The 16,731-nt window shown below is 30.7% G+C and overlaps 2 long non-coding RNA genes across 2 annotated transcripts in view; one reads left to right on the forward strand and one right to left on the reverse strand.

The window, feature by feature from the left end:
* The window catches only part of LOC148279998 (uncharacterized), a 132,313-nt gene extending 119,049 nt beyond the window's left edge, over window positions 1–13,264 (reverse strand). Inside the window, exon 1 of the long non-coding RNA XR_015822726.1 lies at window positions 13,093–13,264. This is a non-coding gene — a long non-coding RNA (uncharacterized LOC148279998). The remainder of the gene's footprint in view (window positions 1–13,092) is intronic.
* LOC148279999 (uncharacterized) overlaps window positions 1–16,731 on the forward strand; it is a 233,012-nt gene that overhangs the window by 74,766 nt on the left and 141,515 nt on the right. The gene's annotated exons all lie outside the window — the stretch shown is intronic.

Consider the following 16,731-nt stretch of genomic DNA (forward strand, 5'->3'; position numbering starts at 1 on the left):
AAAATAAAGGAAAACTATATTTAATAGTATGGTTATACATAATAAAAGTAAATAAAATAAAAGTAGATATGTATAGATATTTTTCAAAACATGTACCTTTTATGAAATTTATTAATAAAAAAATAAATAAATAAAAATAACTAAAGATTATGAGATTTGTGAGAAAACAGTAAAATATCGATAGAAAAGTAATCAAGCATAGAATGACAATATGCCAGAAGGCGCGTAGAACCAAGTTTGCATATATTGTACTGTGTCGAAAAGTCCCCCCTCTACCTGACATCCCACCTGCGTGCATACGTGAAGTGGCTCCGTAATGTTGCCAGACCGTGAACAATAAACACAAATATAAGATAATATTGTCTTATGTTTTGTTATATTTTACAACAAAAAATATTTTACTCACTGGATTTTTAAAAAAAATAGGTACTTTTATTAGGCAAACGTAAAAAAATAATTAAATAATAATTTAGTAATAAAGTAAACATTTTTACCGATTAATATTACACTAAGGCTTATAAATAGAAAGCCGGGTAAAAAATTCGACTACCCTGGCGATACTAACAAAATGTCCACGTAATTTTATTTAACAATCTGACAGATGGTAAAATAATTAAATTCCTGAATAGTTTTACTAGTGAATTCGCTTCTTACGCATGAAATGTGATCCTACCGCATTCCCTTTTTATTCCAGCAGTATTTTGACTTTTGCAAACGACACAACACGCCATAATTGAATTTAAATCGGCAGTTGCGTACTAAGCGACGTCTACACAGTACCTAATTGCCAAAACGTGAAACTACTCATTTGTGGATAGGTAAGTCGGATTCAGTTTGATGCACGTCTGCGGTTTCTGGAATATTCGAATTCTATGTAATTAAGTTTAAAAATAAACTTTGCGGTGAGGCCCTAATATAAGTAGCATGGTACAATTACTGATATCTCTTCCCACGACTTCCCATTGTGAGTTTCCATAGCAATGTCAACTGGGCTTTTTTGAAGTGGATCGTACTTAAGTGGGTGAAGTGCATGCACATTATGTATGTGGAGTGTAGTGCACATTTTTGCTGAAAATGCTTTTATTTGTCTGCGGGGAATTCGCTCTTTTCTGCGCCGTTTTAGCGCCGCATAAAAACTCACCCACTTTGAAATTATGTAAAGTTGCATTCGTTATGTAAACTTACATTCTTTGATATTTGTAAACTTGCATTCTTTAAAAGTCACATACTTTGATATTTGTAAATTTACATACCTTGGTATGCAAACTTGCTCACCGTTGTGCCGTATGCAAATATTACAAAAGCAAGGCCGGCAACAGTGCAAATTTTATGTTTTGTTCTGAATAAACATATCTTTATGTGCGTGTCAGCATCTTTATTTAATTGACTTCAATCAATTTATTCTAATACAGATAACCCCTGTTAAGTTCACTCCTGACGAGAACAAATTCGTTAAAGTACGATTTTTTTAATCCGCCAGAGAGCTCTAAAAGGCCACCCTAAATCTAATTTAACATTTTTTTAGCGAATTGATTGCAGGGATTGGAAAACGCAAATATTTTTCAAAGACTAATTTAAATATTGTTTCTGCCCAGCAATAAAAAAAATTATGAGAAAATTGTTGCAACAAATTTAAATATGAACAACTCCCTAGGGAGAAAATCCAGCCAGTCCGCAAGCATTTGGACATACAAAAAACTTTGTTGAATTAACTACCTGGTAAAATAAGAAGTATACAAAATTTAAAAATTGTTTTCAGGCGTTGCCTAGTAGGTGAATTGGTTCAGCCGGATGAATATCACCCACATGATAAAGGTTTCAGCTCTTTTACTTCACAAAAGTCAACAGATGGAAGAGTTGAGGAAATGTGGATGCTCAAACATAGGTGGAATAGTTAATGTTACACAGTGTGTAAAGTGGCCACTTAAACCAACCAATGTCAGGTAATAAGCCCTGCAAATACCTAGACTCCCATATGCTCCTTCTCAAAAATGTTTCCCTCTCTGTTGCAACAAGTTTAAATATGAACAACTTCCTAGCGAGAAAATCCAGGCAGTCTGCAAGCATTTCGATACTCAAAACATTGTTGTTGTAATAATAAAACGTTTTTCGACATTAAAATGACTATGTTAAACAATAATTGGTTAAGATAAAACATTTTTTACCAGTGAAAGGTTACACGGTCGCTTTTTCTATCTTTTCCAGATTGATTTGAGCAGTATTTTCATTTGCATTTTAGTAATTGCAAGGAGACAAAAGTTTAAAGTGGCAGGCAAACGCTCGCAACAGACTAAAGTCTGTTCTATCAAACATATGCCAATTGGCCGCAAGTTGAGGGACCATATTTTAAACGCTTATGCTTACTCTAGTTATATACCTCAATGGGTTTAAATGTTTTTTGTTCGCATATAAGTGACGTCTGTTGAGTACGAAATTTGAACGAAATTTCATTCGTTTACGATGGAGTACGATATTGTCAGATACATATCTCCCGCACTCAAACGGTGACAAATTGGAAGTAAAACTGAATACTGCAGAAACATCTCGAAGCTTTCTATTCAATTCAATTGGTTTAGATCACATGAAAAGTTTTATTCTCCGGTTCAAGGTTTACATATATTTTTAGTTTTAAACATAATTAGAATACGTATACTTCATAAACTTTGTAAACGAATCTCTCAAACTTCTCGGTTTTATCAATAGAGTGACGGCAGCCTTCAAAAATATTAATACCATCAAAACTCTTTATTGCTCACTAGTTCGACCCCATCTAGAATACGCTTCTCCTATTTGGTCTCCATTCTACAGGACTCATATTGACCACATCGAATCTGTCCAACACCGTTTTCTAAGAAAAGTGGCATGGTTGCTCGGATTACAAAGAGGTAATTATTCCTATTTTGAAATAGAGCAATCTCTTAATATGCCTTCATTGGAGAGACGTAGAACTAAGATGGACCTTATATGCATTTTCAAAATACTTAATGCTTTAAGTGATGTCCCATCTCTGTTGCAATCAATTTCTTTTCATGTTCCCAACCGTGTCACCAGAAGTCAAAATCTGCCATTTATAAAATCTTCTAAGAGCAACTTTGTTTTTTATGCCCCAATGTCAAGAATGTGTAGATTAGTCAATTCATCACACGACTTGGAATTTTTTGGGATAGATCTTCCGGTTTTTCGTAGATCTCTTCGCGACTAAACAGTGTGGGATGAAGTTGGATTGGCATGGTTTAGCTCAAAATTTTAGGTCTTTCGTTTTTTTGAATATATTGTATTCAATTATTGTTTTACCCTTGTTTGTCTCTGCTAAATAGTTTTATGTTCTTTTTGTTCAGTTTCTTGCATTAATGTTTCTTCATGTAACTGTTTTAATTAGCTTAGGCTGTATATATTATAAATAAATAAATAAACTGAGACATACAATAAAATTAATGTTTAGGTTACACTGTCACTTAACTTTCTTTAAAACAGACAGTCTTGAAACGAGTACAAATATAATAGACCTCTCATGGTTACACAAAATCCTTATTTATCACCTTGACACGTCACTCATTAGCAACATTTACTTACACGCTCATGTACGACTACGTAATCCTGACATCTTCAGAGCTGAGCACTTTTCCTCGAATACAACACAATAAGCCCCTCTCTCGCACGTGAAGGCAGTACAAATAGGTTAACAAGTACAGAGCGAAATATATGTATAAATAATATATTAGGGTGGTCCTAAAAACTTATATTTAAAATCTACTAGGGGCACACTCTTATTTTTTTCTATGATGATAAATTGAAAACACCGATAACAGTCTTAAAATGCAGGAGAACCTCACTAGACTGTCAGTGTATTGTTAAAATAATATACTATTGCTTAACCAATACAAACGTCGCACACATACAATTTTGTACAACTCCTTATTTAATTTTGATTTACAGTGGATTTTTTTAATTGGCTCTGGTATTGTTAACATATTTATAGTTATATTTTATGTAATGGCTGTAAAAATCCCAAATAAAATAAAATAAATAAATGATAAGAGAAAAGACTTTTATAAAAGTTTCAGATTTAAAAAAAGTGTTTTATGGGTCACTCAAAGATATATTAAATATTCAGTAGTCTCTACCAAGCGATGAAATATTTCAGGATTTTGTGTTTTTTGAAAAATGTATTTTTTAATTGATTTCTATTTTATTCAGAAAACATACAATAATACATAATTAATATTAAAAACAAAGATTTTCAAGATATTTCTATAAAATTCAATTATTCTGGTAAACATCAAAATTGTATTAAATTAAAGGTTAATTTACAAAACTAGGTTGACACATTATCCTCCATACTATTGCTATTTTATTAAAAACTATTTAATTATTTTACAAAACATTGTAATTTCTGTAAATGTAAATCACATGTTTATTAAATATAATCTTCTTTGTAATACGCCTGAATGATTCATTCTAATCTTTTTTCCTCAAAAAATATTTTTTGAGTTATGGAAGCAAATCCTAAAATTAAGTTTCAAAATTCCAAAAAATTACAGTTTCTTTTTTTTACAGAGAAGATCAAAATTACAGGGCTCCAAGGAAAATTAATAAGTAATATTTTTTTCCCTGATTTAAGAACCACCCTAAAGCACATGTTTTGACAATTCCTTTTGGGAATTCAAAAATTATTTACTATCTACTATAGGTCTACTTTTATCATTTATTTTTAAGTTATTTTATTTAAACAATTATTTTTTAATATTTTTTTTATAAAACTTCTTCTTTTTTAAAAATATTTTTATGATTTTAAACAATATTAAATTGCAAGCGAAAAAATAATAGTAAGCTGCACTAGGCGTGAGGCACTCTTTTATATAAACAGCATGATTCAAAAGCGAATATAAAAAATCATACCTCGTTACAAAACGTAAAAAAGAAAATACTGCACACCACAATTTTTGACATAAAGAGTTTACCTAAATCCATTTTACCGGAACTAAAAGTAGGTACGATATAGTATATAGGAGCAAGCTTATCACTGGAATAGTAAAGATTGCATATTTATATTCAAGGGTTGTGGGTTTATTTATATACGTAAAAAAGGGATAGGTTTATGGTATAAAAAGTGGGTCAACGATCTGCCCAAAATATACACAAAGAAAACTTTTTTTGTCTGAATTTATCAAGATCCCCAGATTTTTCCCCGGTAAATGATATTCATACCCAATTTGAATACTTAATAAGAAACATATAGTTAACGAAGGTAAATTATTAATCACAAGGTCTATGACTTATCAGGCTTTACTTATAAGCTCGGTGTAATGTTACGCCTAAGTAAAGTGGTATAATGAAGATAGGAATACCATCTTTATTATATCACTATAAAAAAGATAGTATTCCAATCCAAATTATACCAGTATACTTAGGCGTAACTTTATGCCAAGTATATGAGTAAAGTCGTGTTATATTTTGCAAGAATTGCGTTATTCGTAAAAAGATAAAAGGCAATATCCGAAACAATATTATTTATACTGACTATTGTACTTTTTATATCCATGCTTGCAGTCCTGGTTTCGATTTCTAAGAAAGTCTACAACCTTTCCCGTACTGAAACTCCAAAAGTTACGCCGGTTCCGATGGGGTCCTAAATTACCCCAATGTACCTATTCATATGGAACAAAACATTACGCATTTTGTCTCGTCGCATGATCCTATCTGGTCCGCAGTCCGCACAGGGCAGCGTATCTTGCCGAAGAACCTTCTAAGAAATAGTCACGCAACAGTACGTGGCAGTCAGGGTTTCACAAATATGGCTGCATAAACTATTTGAATTTTTTTTTTTGTTTTACTTTTATGTTTTAATGTTAGCTCGATTTAATTTTTTTTTTTAAATACTCAACATTATAATTTACATTTTTCCGATCCTCACCCAGTTGTGCATCAGGCATTGTTTTGGCACTAATTGCAGAGTGTATGTATATTTTCTGTCATGTGAAAGGTAAGGTGATCAGTTTTACGCTTTAGGTGCCAGTTCAATATTTACCAAACCCTCTATTTTACCGGAAAAACTCTATATCTTACGGTATTAAATATTTGGTGTATTTAATTTTTTTAGGTAAAATATTACAGCTTTCACACATCACACTTCGGTAAAAAAAAATTGTAATTGGTTTGAAATAAACAAATGTAAAATACAATTTAAAATTTAATTAGCACACATAAATATTAAAGCAAGGGTTTTTATAGATTATTTAATTCGTTGAATGATAATGCCTTTTAAGTTTCACGTAATTACATTTTTTGTACAAGTATTCTGAACGATTACAGATAAATTTTACTTAATTTACTCGTACTAACAGAAGTGTATTTTCATTCGAATCCGTAATAAAAAAATGGATTTTTGTAAAATTTCCTTCATTTGAATTTTGAAGGACGGAAATGAGTTGTTTTTTTTTATTCATTAAGGACGAAATGACAGCAGAAGAAAGCTATTATTTCCATTCCCCGAGTAATAAAATGCAGGGTTGTATAAATTCTCCTGGCGTGTTTTCACGATTTTCTTTTATACCAGTAATATTGCAATATCTGGAAATTCGCTCGATAATAGTTCTGTTGTGCTGAAGAAAATGCAGCCTTGCTGTGTTTTTTGGGGACGGTATCTTAGTAGATAAAGGAAAACTGTACCAACGTACAACGTTTTGTTGATGTACATAACTAAGAATCTTCAAAATGTTTTGCCTCGAGTTTCACACTTCTTTTTTAGTAAAATTTAAGTTTATATTTAAAGGGTACAGGATATAAATATCCTGTCTTCTGTATCTTTAAGGATATGTGTCAATTTTTCGTCGCCATTATTAGAGTTTTAATCTAATTATGGCATCCGACGGCAGTTCACATGATTCACACTTCTGTTTAATAAAATTGACATAAAGGCTTTGCTTTTCGAGATAAAGGGTGAATGTCAGTTAAATAAGGGAAAGCGGTAATTTAGTATTCATTAAAACCATTCTAGATTTTATAAAACAGTCTAGGCTATTTACATTAAGCAGATTCATTTAGATTTATAAGCTTGTTTTAATGTCAAAGAGGTTTGAAAACTTAAAAGCGTTAATCTCAAAACTCCCTTTTTTGACATTCATTATTTATATCGTGTACTCTTCATTTGGATGGTGTTATGCAAAAATTTGCCAAGTCACAAAATCGAAAAAAATTAGTTAGTGTCCAAAAGTGATATTCTTACTATGAAAAATAGTTATACGAGTGTAAACATTAATTTCTCTGAAATACATCGATATGTTCACCAAAAACCTTGCAGCTGGACTAAAACCAATGTAACACTGCTTTGAGTCGTTTAACGCATTTTTGCAAAACACCATACATTTGATGTAGCAGTCATATTGCGTTAAACTGTCATGACCGCGGCCCCAGGTTTTATTCACTGTACCAAGATAAAAATATTTTTGACAGCAATATTTTATTTCATAACATGAACTGGTATCAGAGTTTTGTTCTTTTTTTTAAATTTAAAGTCCTTATATACATATGCATAAGGGTGGACATATTGCCTTAAGGCAATTTCATCCTACCCCCCAAACCCGTTCAATTTGAGAAAATTAGTGGTATACGAACATATTGTTGGTATATTATAATATTTTTATTTTAAAATAAAATATCGATAAACATATTTGTATATGTGTTTTAAGAAATAAAAATTGACCAAATATTTACTCTATACTATGAGAGAGAAGGGGTTAAAGAGGGGAGGAAAGAGGAAGGAGAAAGGGAAAATTTCAATTTTAGTTTATTCTCACTATGGACGCTACGGAAAAAGTTGACTATCATATTAACAATTTTAACAAATAACAACAGTGATGGAGAATATTTTAGAGAGAGGAATATGGAAGTCTAGGCATAAACAGGGCTTATGCCCTGTCATTGGATGGTTTAAGTGGCCACTTTACACACTGTGTAACATTCACTAATCTGATCATATTTGAACATCTACATTCCTTCAATTCTTTCATCTGTTGATGTTTGTGAAGATTAAGAGTTGAAACCTTTATTTATGCGGGTGAGATTCATCTAATTGAGTTATTTCCCCTACATACCAGGCAATGCCTGAAAATGTTATTTTTTCAATTTCTATACTTCTTCATGGACCAGGTGGATTTATCAACAATATTTTTAGTTTGTCCAAATTTTTGTAGACAAGAACTGGATTTAACTCTTTGGGGAGCTGTTTATATATACATATTACAACAGAGATGAAGAACATTTAAGAGACCTAAAAGAAGCCACTTAAACCAGCCATTGACAGGTCATAAGCCCTGTAGATTTCTAGACTTCTATATTACCCTATCTTAAATGTTCTTCATCTCTGTTGTAATATGTTTTATGGTCTTATTTAAATTCCATTTTTTAGGATTTTTTTATTACCAATCAAAAAAACACATGTTTGAATAGAAAAGTACTGTTTAAAATAATGTTAAAAGTTTTAATGATGTAAATAATTATTTTTTTTCTTCAATGCAAAAAAACAAAGGAACAAATTAGTCAATAATGTACTGTCCTTCATTATTGTATAACAAATGAATCAATAATTAATAGCATCTTCACCGTATGATGCCCAAATACCGCGAGCAGCTTAAGCAGCTTTTTTCTCTAGATTGAATGCGAATAGAAAAAGGTGTCAAAAATTCTCACTTTCGTCTACTTGACCATTCATTTTGAAGGCGTGTAATCAAATATTTGTAACGTAAAAGCAAAAAAAATCTATTAAAGCTGAATTTTTTTTACCGTTTTGTTTTACTTTTGGGGCTCATTTTTTAATCAGGAAGCAAAAAGAAACGACTTCTGTACAACTATATATTCTGTGTACTATATTTGGAAAAAAAATCAAATTATTTGTCGTTTTAAAATAGTCCTCACATAAGCTTGTAAATAAATGCTATTTCAAACCACTCGAGAAGCCCTTTAGTCAATCAAGATGGCTTTTGTAATACCTGCAATCGAATTGAGTTCATGTTTTATTTTAAATTCAAATCCAATCATTGGATTGTCTATTCCACTCTCTGCTAGAGACGGGTCCATGAAACAATTTGCACTGATATTCTGTGATCGAGTGGATATCTCTCATAGAAAAAATCTTGTTTGGTTATTTTATTATTATTATTCTGGATAATTTCTAAAGCGCCATTTTATTCCGTTTTAATCTGTTATCACTGAATGGTGAAAAAACATTCTTCCTACCCATTTTAATAAATCATTTTGATATTTCTACTAATTTTAATATCATTGTAAACAGTAAGAAAAACGATATGAATCATTCTACTGTGTGCCCCTTAACATATATATAGTTATATAACATACATATAACAAGTTTATATTAGTTCTTAAAATGTTATGAACTAACTTAATAAAGCATAAATAAATAAATACACGACGGTGAAAACGTCAAATTAAATAAAGTACTTTGATATTATCCGAGATAGTATAAAAGGGAAATTACAAATAAAGATTTACAAAACTTTTTTACATATTTGTTAGATTAAGAAACAATACTTTGAGTTTGTCCAAATTTTTGAAGACAAAGGACTGGAGTCAACTCCCTGGGGAGCTGTTAACATTAACATATTATAACAGAGATGAAGATTTTCTTAAATGTTATTCATCTCTGTTGTAATATGTTAATATAAACAGCTTTCCAGGGAGTTGAATCCAGTCCTTGTCTACAAAAATTTGGACAAACTCAAAATAATGTTGATAAATCCACCTGGTCCATGAAGAAGTATAGAAATTGAAAAAATAACATTTTCAGGCGTTGCCTAGTACGTAGGTGAAATAATTCAATTAGATGAATCTCACCTGCAAAAATAAAAGTTTCAGCTCTTTAACTTCACAAACATCAACAGATGAAAGAATTGAAGGAATGTAGATGTTCAAATATGAGCAGATTAGTGAATGTTACACAGTGTGTAAAGTGGCCACTTAAACCATCCAATGACAGAGCATAAGCCCTGTTTATGCCTAGACTTCCATATTGCTCTCTCTAAAATATTCTCCATCACTGTTGTTATTTGTTAAAATTGTTAATATGATAGTCAACTTTTTCCGTAGCGTCCATAGTGAGAATAAACTAAAATTGAAATTTTCCCTTTCTCCTTCCTCTTTCCTCCCCTCTTTGACCCCTTCTCTCTCATAGTATAGAGTAAATATTTGGTCAATTTTTATTTCTTAAAACACATATACGAGTATTTTTATCGATATTTTATTTTAAAATAAAAATATTATAATATACCAACAATATGTTCGTATACCACTAATTTTCTCAAATTGAACGAGTTTGGGGGGTAGGATGAAATCGCCTTAAGGCAATATGTCCACCCTTATGCATATGTATATAAGGAGTTTAAATAAAAAAAAGAACAAGACTCTGATACCAGTTCATGTTATCAAATAAAATATTGCTGTCAAAAATATTTTTATCTCTTAAGTATATGAGTTTGTTTCTGGCTAGTATAACCAAAAAAAACAATGGACATAATAAAGGAAAGAAATTTTTTTAATTCAAAGTTCCTATTGTAAAAATTATGCTAAACATGAACTTATTGTTGATTATTTTAGTTTATATTGCTTATTATGTCAATCATAATTAGATTAATTAGATTAATTACATTTTTTAATACTATTAGCATGTTAACTTTGTTAAATAACTAATTTAAGGCATGTTTCACTTTTTGTAAAATGTTTATTTCGGCACGGGACACCACACCCCAGTAAGGGAACATTATTATGTATAAAAAAAAGAATAAAAACATTGTTAAAGTATTAATAAATAATTAAAAATAAATATCCACTGACTTAGTAGTCTCAACATTTTTATAGAGTTTTCTTTTAGACCCTACAAGCCTGTAACATTTTACAGGGGTGTTCTAATAACTGTCTTCATCCCTTGAATGCAGCATGAAACTTTTCGTTTTTAATGAATTTACCAGAACGTTAAGGGGAGGAAATATAAAAATATTATTTCGTCCGCTGGCATTAAAAACGTGGTTTTATTGAAAGAAAAGTTGAGTGACTCATTAAGTTTATAAAAATAACATTAATTACTCTGAAATTAAATTCAGTTGCTAGAAAAATATATCGTTAGTTACATTTTTGAAGTGCTATTATATTTTAGTACTATCACTCATTTAACTTAAGCGCTCTGCACGTAAATTTTAGCATATTTCGTTAAATAATGATTGAGTTATTGACAATCGATTGACGCGTAATAAAAGCATAAATAAGTATTTTTAGTTTTTTGCTAGTGAGTCATTTAAACTGACACTCAACAGAACGGCTAAGTTGTTCATTAACCTCATTTAACCTGTATGGCTAATCCGTTTGTTGAATGAATCAACATAACTCAACGTTTAACGTATAAGCTGGTTGAAAGCTATCCCTTTGGAAACGGCTGAACTAAAAGCCGCCGGGTTAGGTTAGGAATCAGTAAAATCACCTTAAGGGCGCTGTACAGAAAATAAATATCCCAGCACGTCTTTCAACTACAAGACGCATGGACGATAATCTATCTCCCATTTAAATTACGTTTTAATTTGACAAAAAAAAAAGTGTTAGATTGGCATTTAATGAACAGCCTAGCCGCTGAATTGAGTGGCTGAATGAACTGTTTGGCGGTGACATGTATACAATATTATTATTAAAGCCAACAAAAACCAACATCATTAGTGAGAAACCAGTTAGAGTATAACTCTACAATATGGACTCCTTACTACAATTGTCACCAAAATTCTCTTGAAGGAGTCCAAAAAAAATCTAAAGGTATATAAATTTTAAACTTAGAATCAGTCATGAATTTTTAAATTACGATTTTTTACTAAAAACATTAAATTTGTTAAAACTTAACGATAGAAGGAAAATTATAGACCTTTAAATTTATTCAAAATTGTATATTCAATATGAAATTGCCCTGAACTGTTATCTTTCATCAACTTCAGGGTGCCTGGAAGAATGACTAGACAGGTGCCACCGTTTTGTAGTAACAATTGACAACAGACAGTGTATACTTGTAATGCCGTATTCAACAGACTTCACAAGGTCGGAAAAAGTTATTCCCACGTATCGTATATATTTAGTGAAGGGTATTAAAGGTAAAAGGAAAATTATGTTTTTTTTAAAAAAAACATTAAGTCAAATATGTTAATATTATAATTTTTTTTAAAACGCACATTTGACGTTTGTGTCAATAAAATAAAAATAATATTATGCATCAATAATATATCAGCAATAAATATATCACTAATATCTAAATCTTAGGTCATTACCAGTAAAACTAGAAATCAGCTTACGTCCTACATTGGACGACAATTTATCTGACTCACCCCGACCAGTACAGAGTGAAAATGAGACCAATCCTTCCTCAGCCTGGCAATCCCACCACACTTCCATGAATCTGGGATAAGGTCAAATATCTTAGGGCCAATGTAGTATTTTACATAACTTTGAGCCGAAAAAATACTAACCCCACTCTTGAGAATCAGATCCTTATTGGAGTGTCTAGTATCATCAATTAATTTTTGACACTATTTTTGTAATTGCAATTTGGTCATGAGGTAGAATGGCATATGTACAATTTATTTATTCATTCAAATATAGTTACATTACAAAAAAAAAATAATAACGTATCTCAAACTCTATGAGGCTAAGAGTCCTGTGTCGACAATGGCATAAATCAACTTATAACTACATATGTATATAGTTCATAGAATTTAAACATAACAAATATTTCATAAGATTCGATTTATTAATAAATGCCACAATGTGACGTTAATCTGAAACCGAATAAATCACCTTTTAAAAATTTATGAATTTATCTCTTTTTTTATAAATACATTAAAGCGTGTGGTGCGCTGTGTTTAAAATAAAATTGCTGACTTATTTTAACAATATTTCACAATAGGGTAAATAAATAAAATACACGCAATGAAAATTTTACAAATACACAAAATAATGTATTAAAGTATTTTTTGTATCAATGCAAGTCAACTATTTAAAAAAAACAGCATACAAATCCAAAAGCGAAAAATAGATTAAATGCTTACCTACAAACTTTGTGTAGATTTTAAATTCATGCTTTTTTTGCAACGGATTAACGCGAACAGTAATTAGATATTATTATGAGTTTATTAAATTCGTGCACGTTTGTACTACTGTACTAAATAACAGAATTCAAACAAACTTTTGAAAACTTATAGCCAGCTGAAAAACACTGGTAGCAGTTTATGTTGTTCAAGAGCTTTCACGTGTAATAATTTTCTGAAAGTTTTGAAACGAGCTTTCTGAATTTCAAGTAGTCTTAAAAAGCACCTCACCACTCGGGCAAGCGTAGAAGACTGACAGGCTATCGCGATACAGCCTTAGTAGCCACAACAGAAGGTTGTATTGCAGACTGGGCATGCGCAAAACCAATCTTGCGTGTCTAGACGCAAAGGGTGCGAATTTACCGGAAACAGAGCAAGGGAAAGTCTTGAAAAGTTAGAATAAGCGCATATGTCCTTACAAACTGGAAACTTTCAGGAGGAAATCCGTTATATTATACGCGTAGACATGCGTGGAGAAATTAGTTTCAGCGCTCTTTCGGAGTTTCAGGTTTTCAAGAAGATTATTGAAAGTCTATCGGAATTCGAGGACGTGATCTAATTTCGGATGTTTGAAGTTTTTATAATGGCTTCCAACTTTAGTACGAATCCTTGTGGTGTTTTATTTCTGATATTTGAAAATGTTTTTGGATTTGAAAAAAATTGCGATTTACGACCAAAGTTCTCTTTTCTAATTTGTTTCGAGAGTTAATTAATTTACAATACAGTTTACCTTTTATTTTGTAGAAGAAATATCTAGGTTTTTATATCCTTAGTGGACATATAATAAAATCAATATCCAAAAAATGTCTTTACTGACTTGAGTTGCTTCTTAATTTTATGAATTTTACAAATATTTTTTATTAAAAAACCTCTAAACAAAACTCGGGCTATTATATTCCCTTTTCAGATTTTCGATGAGGTTTCGTGGCTAGTGTCGCGGACTGACGGATCATTCAAGTCCACGGTTTGAATCCCACTCTATTCTTATTTTTATTTTTATCATTATAATTAAGTAATTTTTCAGTTTTAATATTTTAATTTTCTAAAAGCTAACTAAAATCCCACCAACCCACTTTCTGTAGCTTGTTGGTGGATACTTATATTTACGCTAACTTATGTAGTATTATCTAAGTTTATAAAATAATGAATTCACAGAAAAAATTAAGAGCTGGAAAGATCAGTAATTTCCATGTGTATACAAATAATAAAAATATACATATATTTTTTTTTAATACGAGAAAATAAATGAAAAATAAAAATATTTACACATAATACACTATTCATATGTAAACTTTTGATCGAGTAGATAATTTCTTATTTTGCTCGCGTTACATTGTTTGTTAAATTTAAGTTCTTTTGGCGAAAAAAAAATAATGCTAGGTACTAAATAATTGAAAGTCCTATTACCATACTTATTGCATACTTTTGGTACGTCCAAACCATTACTTTACGTGAAGCGGGTATTATGGTTATATTTGAGAGGAATTTTGAAAGTATTACAATTAAAATGTTCTTAAATGACTTAAAGCCACAGTAATCCTCGAACAGGCAGAGCATTTTTTTGTCATGTATTTTGTACAAGAGAACATTCTTACTTATTTGTCAGTAAATCTCTGCTTGTGCAATTTTCTTAACTATAGAGTACTATAGACCCTGGATCAATTAAAATGATTATTTTATTTTATTGACGTCAAAAACAATAATTAAATAAAAATGTACTATAAAAGCTTTAGAATCTAGTAAAAAAAAATTTTGAAGAAGGGAAATTAAAGTTGTAAAAGCCTGGTTTAATCCATTATGCAGGTTTTTGTTTTCCGTCGCAAATTTAACGTTTTTTTGTAAAAATATTAAGTACCTTTTGTAGAAAATATTTAGAGCAAAATTATATTTTTTTCAATTTGTTAACTCAACGATTATTCAATTACTTTCTACAATCCTTTTCCCTTCAGCAGTTGTATGACTGAGATCACTATTGCCTTCCAACAATGATCCCCCGACTACTTAAAATTCAGTTTTGATCAAAGGACTCCCCAGACTCAAAGTCGGGGAGGAGTACAATACAAATTCTATGGTAAAGACAATGTACATGCTTAATTGTATGAAATCTGTGTACAATTTTATTCGTTAAATAGTCTTTGGCGATAATTTGTAAGAAAACCCGAGTGGTTGAGATACTGCACGAGTCGGCAACCTTTTGTTGTCAAACAGCCAAATTTATTTATTTTTTTATTTTATTTTATTTATTTCGAATACAAACAGATATTTAGGTTAAATGAATATTAAAAAAAAAAAACTATATAAAATGTATACATAGTAGGACCGGCCATCCAATTATATGTATTCACTAAATAACACTGTAATAAAGCGACGACGGCTTGAAATTTAAACTATATAAATAATAAATATACTTTATATTAAAATAAGATAAATATGAACAAAACAAGGAGATAGTGGAAAGGAAAAGAAGGAAATTGATAAGGAGTGGTAAAGGATGATTGAAAGAAAGAAAGAAAGAATGAATTATGAATGGAGAGCATGAATCAAGCCTATTAATTCTCTTCTGTACATATTGTATGGAGTGTTAAATATATCAAGACTATTAAATTTTATTTTAAATGGTTTTTTATTTATTGGTTAACTTTGGTAAACTTTATTATTATTATAAGATTCTGTTTACCCGTGTTATTTAATTGCGTTTTAATATGCCATGTTGCCGCGTGGTTTAATTTGTTTCCCTTTTTTGACGTTTGCAAAGTCACATTCCACAGTGCCAGTGTAACAATGTGTGAAAAAATAATAAAATATTATATTCCATTTTTGAGGTTTGGAATCGAAAAAAAACAGTTGTTACATTTTACTCACGTAGAAACGCGGGTGAAACTACGCATTGATTGTAGAACGATAGTAAACCGAATTCGTTAATAATTCAGCAATAGTAAAACTCCAGTTTTATTAACGATCAAACTTCCAGGCCTAAAAGTCCTTGTCTTGTTCAAATCAAAATCATGCGAAAATGCCTGCTCTAGTGCCATAATCCAGGGAGAAAATACGAAAATACGTGTTGAGAAAAATCAGACCGCGTTTCACCCTGAGACCTCTTGAATTATGACAGTCAACTCATGCCTAACGCGAATTCAGTCGTTCTTTAACCGCCAGCTGAGTGACTCGATCTTAACATTTAATTCGAAACCAAAAGAAATTAAAAGAAAAATGCCTGATTGTGGGGTGAAGCGTACAAAAACTGTCAGTATAAAAAGAAAAAGACTTTTCATTCATTAGTAGGTACCTAGGGTTCTTGTTTGTGATTAAATTCCAAAACTAAAAATGGTTACGTCTTATCGTCTTGTCGTGACGCTATTTAGTTAAGTTAGAGAACAATTAAAATGAAAGCAATTACCCACGAATTGAAGCGCTATTTGCAACGCGCTTGCGACGAATCTATTTTTTCATTAATTTAGAGTAATACATGTAAGTACATTTGTAAGAGTTTAATTATGTTATTACATAGTTTTTTATGCCCTTCTTTTCTAATAAACAGACAAGCTTTTGTACTTGGAAATGGACTTTTTATTAGATTTTTTTCTTTAGGAAACATATGGTACAA

This window comes from Micrasema longulum, unplaced genomic scaffold (genome assembly GCF_059751315.1).
Source record: "Micrasema longulum isolate JH-2025_06_02 unplaced genomic scaffold, ASM5975131v1 h1tg000632l, whole genome shotgun sequence".
NCBI lineage: Eukaryota > Metazoa > Arthropoda > Insecta > Trichoptera > Brachycentridae > Micrasema > Micrasema longulum.